Here is a 12,116-nt window from a genome sequence, read left to right as displayed (position 1 = left end):
GTTCCCTCTCTCACTGTGTCTCTGTCAAATTAATAAATAAAATCTTTAAAAAAATAAAAAATAAATGATTCATGAATCAGGCAGCATCCTATCTAGCAAGTGGCGGGGGGGGCGGGCGGTGCTGGCACTCCAAAGGGCTACAGAAAGGGAAAGGTTTTTAAAGGCAGGACAAGGATGTCAGGATTGGGGGAGGGGGAAGGATTATTTCATGTGAGGTCACTTTCATTTGGGGACAAAAGAGTTTTAGTAGATGGATTACCTCATCTCCCTCTGCTCCTCCCCCTGCTGGCTTGCTCTCTTTCTCTCAAATAAATAAATAAATGAAATTAAAAAAAAAAAAAGGCAAGAGTCTGCTTAACTCTGAATTTGCCCAGCCTTCTTGTTATGTGAAATGATTCAATGTCTTTATTGTTTATGCCACAGTTTTTCTGTGACTTGCATATAATTCCCTTTCTCTTCCTACTTATAATATAACCCTTACTCATTCTTTCATTCATAAAATGCATTCATTTATCAAAATTAAGATGCATAACAGTTAAGAGCATGAGCTTTGCAATCAGACATCTCTAGAATCCTATTTACCTGTTACTAGTTGCATGTCTCTCTAAGCTTTGTTCCCTCTTCTATAAAAACAGTGGTGCCTACTTTATAATTTCATCATGAGAATTAAATGAAATAATATGCAGAAAGCTCTTAGCACAGAGCCGGCACCTAATCAATAATGGCCATTGCTGTTACATGTCTGCTCTGTACCGGAAGTTTCCTCTTGTTGCATTAAATTAAAAGAAAACAAAAAGCATACCTATTCCAAATGATATTCAGTAATGCATTTGATTATTAAATATTACCTCAGAACTTTCCAAGGCACAGTAATCCTAATTTAACATCTTGTTATTCACAATTTATCCTTTAGAATCTCCACATACCTCTCTTGAGTATAAGATCTGTAACGGAATAGTGATTTGTTTTCTAGAAGCATTGTATGCAAAGAAAAACATATTCAATCATCAGTAGTCTGGCTCCATTCATTTGCAATTAAAATTAGAAGGTGAGATGCGGTAGCAGACATTTTATTGCAGATTAGAAGACCAGAATTTCATTTCATGAATGGTTTTGTAACCTTGATTTTACTACTTAAGAGAAGTATCAAGTTATTGTTTTTGCACTAGATGAACTGGCATATTAGTTTTATAGTCATGTGCCCATTTCATACTTTAAGGCTAAGTAAAGAATAGAAGATATGCCTTTGTTTGGAAAGGGAGGATGAACCTAAAATTTTGTTGGATTAATATGCGAATGCTCATGTGAGCATTCTGAAGTGAGAGGTATTAGGTTGGTTTCTTGTCCAGTATGAGAAGAAAGTAGAAGGATTTTACTGAGGAATCAAAGAAAAATGTAGATCACAGAATGATATGAGTGCATGAATAGCAAATATGTAAAAATAATATGTATAAAACAGTAGAAAGAATAGGTGCAATTATCTGCAAATTGGGGGATCAGATTTAATTTCTTTAATGGTTATCTGTACATTACTATTAATCATTAGGGTTTTCTATTCAATATTCATTGCATAATGGATTAAACATAGGGTGAAAAAATTCTTCCCCAAACTTTCACACTAATTTACTGGGTAACTTTAGGCAAGTGATTTAACATTTGGGGGTTTTGAACAGCACAGTCATGATCCTTTTGTGTTTTGTAGATGATTTTGATAATGATATGTGCAGAAAGGTTTGAGGGTTCTTTTGGAAGAAATTTTACATTGTTTCATTAGAATTTAACATATCTTGCATTTGCCATAATTTTTTTAAAGCCCTTTATCTTTGGATGGTTTTTCTGGTCCAATAGCTCTTATTAGGTTACCTCCCAGGCTTTGCCAAGTTGTAACTAAGCCAATATTGATTCTCTGCAACTACTTTGAGCTCAGCACTGACCAGTCAATATTATAGCACTTAGACAAAGAGAACTTTCTAAAAGGATTTCTAAGTAGTGGAATAATACATTTAATCCAAAACATTATATGCTTTCATAAGAAAGTTTGTAGGCCCTAAAATTTAATTTGAAAAAAAATCTTTAAGTGATGTGTATTAAAATTTACTTATTATAACTTGTAATTTTATAAACCAAATTTACTTTGAATTAACTATAGCTATGAATGTACTATTTCTAACTTGTGCTCATAATAATTCATTTCCTTGTTTGTTTATTCAGGAGGTGTAGTCTGCTGTAAGATTGATCAAACCATAAAATTCATCACAGTGAACAGTTCTGTAAATAGAAGAAAATGGAGGGGGGACAGTTAATAAGAGTATAATAGACTAAGTACTTGGTTACTGATGAAGCCTGTAGTAACGTGCCTCTCCTTAGGGTATCAGCCTAAGAATGGTGATTTCTCCACTTATTCTCAGTATCCCTCTGCCTGAAAAATCATATTGTTCTTCATCAAGGGGTACACAATTTATCAAAATACTCTAGAAACAAATACAACTATTGCTCATTCTATATCACAGTAGAATCATTCTGGATCCTGGTCACTATCCATCACAGTCCCTGTGCTCTAGAAGGATTAGGCAGATGACTATGGTAGTTGGACCAACCAGACTCTCCGTCTCTGCCAGGGATCTGAATCTTGAACAGAGTGACACTTGAGTGAAATGAAGGCCCTTGGAGTTAAAATATTCCAATGATCGGGGCGCCTGGGTGGCTCAGTTGTTTAAGTGACTGCCTTCGGCTCAGGTCATGATCCTGGAGTCCCTGTATCGAGTCCCACATCGGGCTCCCTGCTTGGCAGGGAGTCTGCTTCTCCCTCTGACCCTCCCCCCTCTCATGTGCTTTCTCTCTCTCAAATAAATAAAATCTTTTTTAAAAAAACTATTCCAATGATCATACCAAAGAGACCATATGTAAATGTCTTCTCTAAAGATCCCCAGAGTTGTTCTGGTTTCCATTCCTCCCAAGGTCCAGTGGTTCTATTTTCCTTTGATTCTGTGAATCAACCAATGTTCTTCCCGTATTGAGGGCAGGGAGTGGTAGGGAGCATTTCAGTTAGTTTCTATAACTTGCAATCAAAGATTCCCAACTGAAGCAGGCAAAACACGTATATACACAAAATCAAACACACTATATAAGACAATAAATGATAGATGCCAAGTGAATGATACAGACAGTGTTGTAATAACTCAGAGGAGCTAGATACATCTGTGGTCTGATAAAGTCAAGACAAGGAAGATTTTGTAAAGGAAATGAGACAGGTGTCATTGAGTTACTGCCACCTACCCACTGGACAATATCCATGAAGATCAGTGACAGTATAGCACTGAGCTAAGAGCTCAGACCCTGAAGCCAGAGAGAATTGGGTTCAAATTCTGGCTCTGTCTGGCTGTATGATCTTGTTTAAGTGAGTTAGCCTCTTTGTGCCTCGGTATCCTTTATTTGTAAAATGGAAATAGTAGTACTCCTCTCATAAGGTTCATTGTAAGGATTAAATCAAACAACATTTGTAAAATGTTTAGCACAACACTAATAAGCACTCAATTTTAAAAAGAAATGAATCAATCATGTATTTCTTGACAATGGTTGAGAAATCAAACTCAACTCTCCAGAGTGAATGGATGAAATGGAGCAACATAATTGGTCCAAGAAAATGACAACACATAAAAGGGATCCATTCCTTTTTCCCACCACCCACCCTATCTCCCTCCACACGTGCACACATTTTCTCAGGCTAGAAGGAGTCTCATTGAGGTCTTTGCCTGGGAAGCCATTATCCACTATTAAATGTCTTTAATAACTTGCTAATGGTGTTTCATCAGCCCCGAGCAACCTGTGAGATAAGCATTATTATTACTAATGCCCATAGAGAAGCACAATGAGTAAAATATCTTCACTCAAACAATCCAGAAGAGGAGCACCTGGGTCACTCAGTCAGTTAATCATCTGCCTTCAGCTCAGGTCATGATCTCAGGGTCCTGGGATCGAGCCCTGAGTCTGGCTCCCTGCTCAGCCTTCTCCCTCTCCCTCTGCCTCCTCCACCATGTTCATGCTCTCTCTCTCTCTCCCTCTCAAATAAATAAATAAATAAAATCTTAAAACAATCCAGAAGATTGAGAAATTGATTTTTATTAATTTGATGTTTTGCCTAATTCATAGTCTATGTTCCTTTAATATAAGGCCAAATAAGACGAGGAAGGCAACTATTTTAATATTTCTTTTCATTAGGAAATCTTTCAGGATTTCCAAACAAAAATTACTTTCGCTTTCCTAAAGAGAAAAACTACTAAACTCTAAGCTCATTGAGAGAGATGTAGACCAATGAATAAAATACATTTATAGGTGACATGCTAGAAGTAGGTCGAGATGAAGTAACTGATTCTAGCTGGGACACATTAGGGAGTCTTCATAAGTCTCTTTGCTTCTACTCTGTGTAATTCATTCTTCTCACAGAAATCTAAATGACATTTTAAACCATGAACAAATCACACAGACTTCCTGTTTGTACCTTTTGTCCCCGTTACTATAGCTACATAACAAATGACCTCAGACTGTTGTGAGGGAAAAAAACCATTTTTTATGCTCATGAATTCTGTGTGTCAGGAATTAAGACAGGACACAGCAGAGATGACTTGTCTCTGCTCCATGGTGTCTGGAAGCTTAGCTGCTGCACTCAGAGGTGGAGGCTGGAATCATTTGAGGACTCACCCTCTCACCTGACTGGTGGTTGATGCGGGCTGTTGGCTGGGAGCTTCAGTAGCTCTCCACACGAACCCCTGCAGGTGATCTCTCTGTGAAGACGAGTTTGCATTTCATTGCATCACGGTCGTTAGGTTCCAAGGGAAAATGTCCAGAGAGAGAGACAGAGTAAAACTGTATTTTTTATGACCTACCTGCAAAAGTCACATGGTTTCCCTTCTGCCATACTCTATTGGTCAGAGAAGGGATAAGCCCCAGGCCTAGGCTCAAATTGAGGTAACATAAACCCCACCTCGCAATGGCAGAGTTTCAGGCCCTTTGTAAGAGGAGTGTGTGAATGGGATTTATACTGGTGCAGCTACCTTTGGAAAATTCCACTTGCCACACTTTTCAAAGGCGCCTGCTGCTCTTAGAAAAATTCAAACTCCTTGAATGGTCTATAAGGCCCTGTGTAGTCAGGATTCCCACCTACCTCTCTGAACTCATCTCCTACCTCTCTCATTTCCTGTACTCCAGTCACACTTTTGTCCGTCCCATGAATTGATTAAACCAAACGTTACCTAAAATACTCTGACCCCAGATCTTTATAAGCCTGCTTCCTTGACGTTCAGCTCCGGGCTCACATGCCACTCCTCACAGAGGCCTTTCCTAGCCAGCTCTCCTCCTACCATTATTCTCTGTCACTTTACCCCATCTCATTTTCTCAGTCACCTATCTTAAGCTGAAGTTAAACTATTCACTTATTTGTTTACTCGTTTATTTTCTACCTCCCACCTACATTCCCCACTGAGAGCAGGATCCTTACCTGGCTTATTCCCCTCTCTGTCTCCGAGCTACAACAAGGAGGCTTGGCACATCCTAGGTGCTCAGCACATATTTACTGAGGGAACTGAGTGAATAAGGGGGCATCGTGTTTGGGGTGCTTGGGTGGTGCAGTCAGTTAAGCACCTGACTCCTGGCTTCAGCTGAGGTCCTGATCTCAGGTCCACCGATCTCAGGGTCGTGAGATCGAACCCCAGGCCTGGCTCTGTGCTCAGCACAGTCTGCTTCAGATTGTCTCTCCCTCTCCCTCTGCCCCTGCCCTCCACACCCATGCTCTCTCTCTCAAATAAATAAATACATCTTTAAAAAGAGGGGATGATGTTTGTTCCAAACCTTAAAAGACAAACAAGTGGGTTGTTTTTTTTTTTAATAGCTTTACCAAACTATAATTCACATATCATATAGTTTATCCATTTAAAGTTTACAATGCAATGGCGTTAATATATTCACAGAGTTATGCAACCATCACCACTATCTAATTTCAGAACATTTTTATCACCCCAAAATAAATGCCATCCATACCCATTAGCAGCCATTCTCCATTCCCCCAATCCCTGGCAACCACTAACCTGCTTTCTCTATATATTTAGATTTACCTATTCTGGACATTTCATATAAATAGAATCATACAATATGCAGTCTTTTATGATTGGATTATTTCACTTAACATAATCTTTTCAAGCTTCATCCATGTTGTAGCATGTATCAGAACTTCACTTCTCTTTATTGCCAAATATTCTATTCTATAGACATTTTATTCATCCATTTATCAGTTGATAGACATTTGAACTGCTTTCACATTTTGGTTATTGTGGATAATGCTGCTTCTGAACATTTGTGCACATGTTTTTGTGTGGTCAAATGTTTTTGTTTCTCTTGGGTATATTACCTAGGAAGGGAATTGTTGGGTCATAATGGTAACTTTTTTAAAATTTAAATTTAATTTTAAATTCCAGTATAGTTAGCATACAGTGTAATATTAGTTTCAGGTGTACAATACAGTACTTCCATACATCACCCAGTGCTCATCACGACAAATGCCCTCCTTATTCCCCATTGCCGATTTCACCCATCCCCTCACCCACCTCCCCTCTGGTAATCAGCAATTTGTTCTCTAGAGTTAAGAGTCTGTTTCTTGGTTTGTCTCTCTCTCTCTCTTTATTCCTTTGCTCATTTTTTGTTACTGTTTTTTCCACGTATGAGTGAAATCATATGGTATGTGTCTTTCTCTGACTGACTTATTTCACTTAGCATTACACTCTCTAGCTCCATCCATGGCATTGCAAATGGCAAGATTTTATTCTTTTTTATGGCTGAATGATATTCCATTGTGTATATATACCACATCTTCTTTATCCATTCTTCTATCAACGGACACTTGGGCTGCTTCCATAATTTGGCTATTGTAAATAATGCTGCTGTAAACATAGTGGTGCATGTATCCCTTTGAATTAGCGGTTTTGTATTTGGGGGGTAAAATTGCACCCAGTAGTGCAATTATTGGATCCTACTCTATGTTTAACTTTTTGAGGAGCTGTCAAACTATTTTCCAAAGCGACTAAACTGTTTTACATTCCCACCAGCAATGTGAGAGGGTTCCAATTTTTCCATATTCCTGCCAATACTTGTTATTATCTGTCTTTTGGATTATAGCCATCCTGGTGAATGTGAGGTTGTATTTCATTATGGTTTGTTCATATGGATGTTTATCCATTCCTGATGGAAAATGATGTTGAGCATCTTTTGAGGTATTTACTGGCCATTTGTATATCTTCTTCAGAGAAATATCTATCCAAATCTTTTGCCTATTTTTAGTTTATCTTTTTATGAATGTAAGTCCCACATCAGATATATGATGTGCAAAAATTTTCTTTTGTCACTTGCGTTTTTGGTGTTGTCCCTAAGAAACCATTGTCTAACAAGCAAATGTTTATATATTTCAGGAAAATTCAGTAGGAGAGAGATATAATAATGATGAGGGGAAGCCATCGGATAAAGTCATGGGAGAATGAAAGCCCCAGGCAAGGTGTTTTCAGAATTCAGTGTATCTGGAGGCTGAGGGAGAGGGGGTTGTCTACAGTGCCTGGAACATGCAGAGGAGGGGTGAAGATTTGGGAGTCATTGCCATGGGGTTAGTGGCTGAATTCACAGAAGCCCAGTGTACTGAGTAAGAAGGGAAGCGCTCTGAGGCTTGAATCTAGGAAGCACCAACATTTAATGGGATTAGGGAAGAAAAGAAGCTCACAACAGAGGTTGACCAAAGAAGTGAGAGAAGGCCAAGAGATGTTGTGTCACAAGGATCAAGAGAGCAGCAGTTTCCAGAAAGAAAGTTATCATCAACCATGTCCAATAAGGCAGTGTCCAATGATGGTTAATAAGACAAGGGCTGAAAAAATCCACTGAATTTGGCATTTGGTGGGTCATGGCTGACCTTGGTCAAGGCATTTCAGTACTTTAGTAGCAGAGAGGAAGCCTGATTGTGGTAGAATTGAGTACAAATAAGAGATAAAGGACAGGTTTACAAATAGAAGGATGACTCTTTGCAGAAGCTTGATTATGAAGAAAGGAAGGATAATGTCCCAGACAGGGACCCAAGAACAAAGCTGGGACTTTATTAAAATGATCTTGAGTTTGTGTACCCATCAGAGTTCAGTGCAGGAAATAAAAAACATTCTAGGTATTTCAAAAAGAAAGGAATTTAATTCATGACATTATGTGCTTTAAAACTCAATGGAAGGGCAGGGGGTCAGAAGTCAGAAGCCACCAATGACTTTCAGCTTCAAGATCACATCACCACAGCAGAAATCCATGGTTCCCACTGCTGCCACCACACAGCTTCCCTACTCTGAGATAGAAAAGGGGAGGAGTTGGGTACTGGTTCAGATGACTATGGATGTGGATGCAGGAAGTGCAGGTTCACTCCTTCTAGTGGCAACCCAAACACATCTTGGTTAGAAAGACAGCCCTAGTTTCTAGAATGGTGAGTAGTTTGTAGTTAACTTTGAGCATTACGTGCGAAGCACTATGGTAAGAATGTGTTTGTTTAGTTCTTATAACAAGCTCACTTAGTGAGATCAGTTTTCCCAAGGCCATGCTGCTAAGAAATGATGGAACAGGCCTGTCTAACTTCACATGGGCTTCTGTGACCATGCAAGGACAGAGATGTCTGCTATCTGCCCACTTAGGACACAGCAGGGAAGAAGGGCTGCTAGCCTCAATTGATCTTCCAAGAACTTGATTTGGAATCCTCCAAAATGGCCTGGGGAAGAACCCCATTACCAATTCTGGGAACGAGCATAAACTTGGTCTTACTTCTTATTCATGCACCAATAATCTATTCACTAGACTGGTATGTCTCATCCCTATTTTAATCAGACTGCCAAAATTATTTCTTTTTTAACTTAAAAAAGAATCATATTACTGCCTTTTAAAACATTGATGAGGGCACCTGGGTGGCTCAGTCGTTAAGCGTCTGCCTTCGGCTCAGGTCATGATCCCAGGGTCCTGGGATTGAGCCCCACATCGGGCTCCCTGCTCCGTGGGGAAGCCTGCTTCTCCCTCTCCCACTCCCCCTGCTTGTGTTCCCTCTCTTGCTTTGTCTCTCTCTGTCAAATAAATAAAATCTTTAAAAAAAAAAATAAAGATCTCATCTTTGAAAATAAATAAATAAATAAAACACTGATGAATCCAATTGATCAATCACCAGCACATTCCATTTTACCTTAGCACATTAGATAGCAGAGGCTGTATTGGCTATACTCTAGAACACATCAAAAATAAAATAAGCATGAAAGTTTTGGACATTATTGCTATGATATCAGATATTCACATAAAAGCACAAAAGCAGTGATGAAATGCCTTGTCATCATCCAATCTTCATTATTTGGCATAAGGTCTCTGAAGCGTAATAGGAAGCATTTAAAAGAACACTGTAATCTCATAATTTAATCTCTGTTATGTTTTAATCAGATGCAATCCTATCAAGAAAGCTCAAAAAATGACTAAGCATCTTAACAAATTTATATAACAGTAAATTTTTTCTTAAAGACATTTTATGTAATCTATATTATTTCATAATTCATTATTCAATTATTTATTCATTCATCAAGCATTTATTGGGGACCTCTGGTGCTACAGAGGCAAGCTCAAAAAGCTCATAGTGTAATAGGGGAGATGGACAAGTAAAAAAGATTCAATCAGACTGCTTACAGTTATTATCTTTAGGAAAAAGTAAAACAGGGGTCAGGTCAGGGAAAATATTAGCAGTTTCTTGGGGACTTTGAATTTGCAATCTCATATATTGTTTGAATTCCTCTACAAGCATATACTAGTTGATAATTTTGAAATGTGGTAAAATGTAGATGTTAGTTAATAAGGTTAATATTATAGAAATTATCAGCATGATTTTTCTCTTTTGCTTTTCCTAGCACATATTTTTCCTAGTTTATACAAGACACCAACCAGTCTCAGAAGGAGATTAAGGGATTTGTTATAGAATGAGAACATTGATTGCTTACTGGGTGCCAGGCACTGTTCTAAACAATTTACCTGTAATGCAAAGAGAAAGATCAAATTAATATTCAGTTTCTGACCTTCAAATAAGATTATGCAGCCAAACAATAGCCTCAAAAATAGGTTATTGAATCTAGAGGTGATTTCCTAAATTCTTTTTTTTTTTTAAGATTTTATTTATTTATTTGACAGAGAGAGAGAAGCAAGAAAGGGAAGACAAGCAGGGGGAGTGGGAGAGGGAGAAGCAGGCTTCCCGCCGAGCAGGGAACCCGATGTGGGGCTCGATCCCAGGACCCTGGGACCATGACCTGAACCAAAGGCAGATGCTCAGAGACTGAGCCACCCAGGCACCCCCCTAAATTCTTTTATTAAGCTTCATCCCCCATCCATTAGAAACCAGGCCTGGACGACTTGGCTCAGACAGTTCTTTCCTTGAGTACAGAAGATACTCAGTTGAGGAGCTCTAACTACTCTGTGGTAGAAGGAGAAAGTGAGGAGGAAGCCATTCCTCTTCGGCCCCAGAATTGTGGGATGAAGAGCAAGACAGGAAGACAGCCATCAGACACCTGTCCTGAGTATGTAGTATGGGACTGGGGAAGATACGAAGGGCAAGAGGAGGTCCTTCTCCCTCCTTCCCCATCTGAGACTCTGAGAAGGGGCCTCATTGCAGGATGCCTCATGTCACCCCAAGTAGGGCCAGCATGGCCAGGCAGAGAAAATCATGAGGTTTAACTTTAGAGTCACCTATACTTTCCACATGAGGCCCTTGTGACTGAGAATATCTGAGAATCTGGCTGGGGATCCACAGTGCCTGTGAAGTAGGTGAGGGACTGCAAGATGGGATGGGATAAAATGGAAGTCACAGCCAGTCAGAGGAGGATGTAATGGTGGGAGGAGGCCAGGGAAGGCAGAGTGAGTCAGAAAGGGCCATCAGAAAGAACAAGAGAGACAGAGAGATATCCATGCATCACATCAGCCACAGGCTTCAGCCCAATGCCAGCAGTGCCAGAGCAACCGAGTGGACAAGAGCAGAAGAGGCTCCCAAGGACCAGAGTCTTCCCCTCAGCCACAAGGTCAGGCAACTCCACACCTCCCCACAGGCATCCACACAGTTAGCATCTTGGAGCTGAAAGGGTCAGAAATCTGACAGGCTAAGCTTTTATTTTCCAAGACAGACCAATATCACCTTTTAAAGCGTGTGTTTAAATTATTGGATCAGATTAAATTTAAACCAGGAAGGATGTAAATGTTCATTGTTTTTACTCCTCACCAGCAGGTGGGGTTGGAGGAAGAAGGCTGGATTAGTTAACAAAGGGACTACAATTTCTCCATATTACGGAGATGTGGTGTGAGTTAAATTCACAATCCTGCTAAATAAATTTAAAAATCAATTACAATACAGAATATTAAATGCTATGAAATGAAGCATAGGGTGCTATGGGAGCTCTATGCAGCAAAGTAATTGCTGTATTGGATCAGACCCATAGCACATCCAGCCCAGGATTTGGTCTTTCTAGTGAAACCTCATGTGCTGGGCGCTAGAGTAGGGAGCATGGCGAATTTTGACTTTGTATGTCATCAACTGGAAAATTGAGGGTATTCCTTGAAATATTACCACATTTTCATAATATTCTACTATATATTTGGCATCCATTGATTTCTCCAACTCTTCTTTTTTTTTAAATTTTATTTTATTATGTTATGTTAATCACCATACATTACATCATTAGTTTTTGATGTAGTGTTCCATGATTCATTGTTTGTGCATAACACCTAGTTCTCCATGCAGAACGTGCCCTCTTTAATACCCATCACCAGGTTAACACATCCTCCCACCCCCTCCTCTCTAGAACCCTCAGTTTGTTTTTCAGAGTCCATTGTCCCTCATGGTTCTTCTCCCCCTCCGATTTCCCCCCCTTCATTCTTCCCCTCCTGCTAGCTTCTTCTTTTTTTTTTTTTTAACATATAATGTATTATTTGTTTCAGAGGTACAGGTCTGTGATTCAACAGTCTTACACAATTCACAGCGCTCACCATAGCACATACCCTCCCCAATGTCTATCACCCAGCCACCCCATCCCTCCCACCCGCCA

Source organism: Leptonychotes weddellii, chromosome 2 (genome assembly GCF_054177405.1).
Source record: "Leptonychotes weddellii isolate Sample4059 chromosome 2, ASM5417740v2, whole genome shotgun sequence".
NCBI lineage: Eukaryota > Metazoa > Chordata > Mammalia > Carnivora > Phocidae > Leptonychotes > Leptonychotes weddellii.
Note: the sequence above shows the minus strand (reverse complement) of the source record.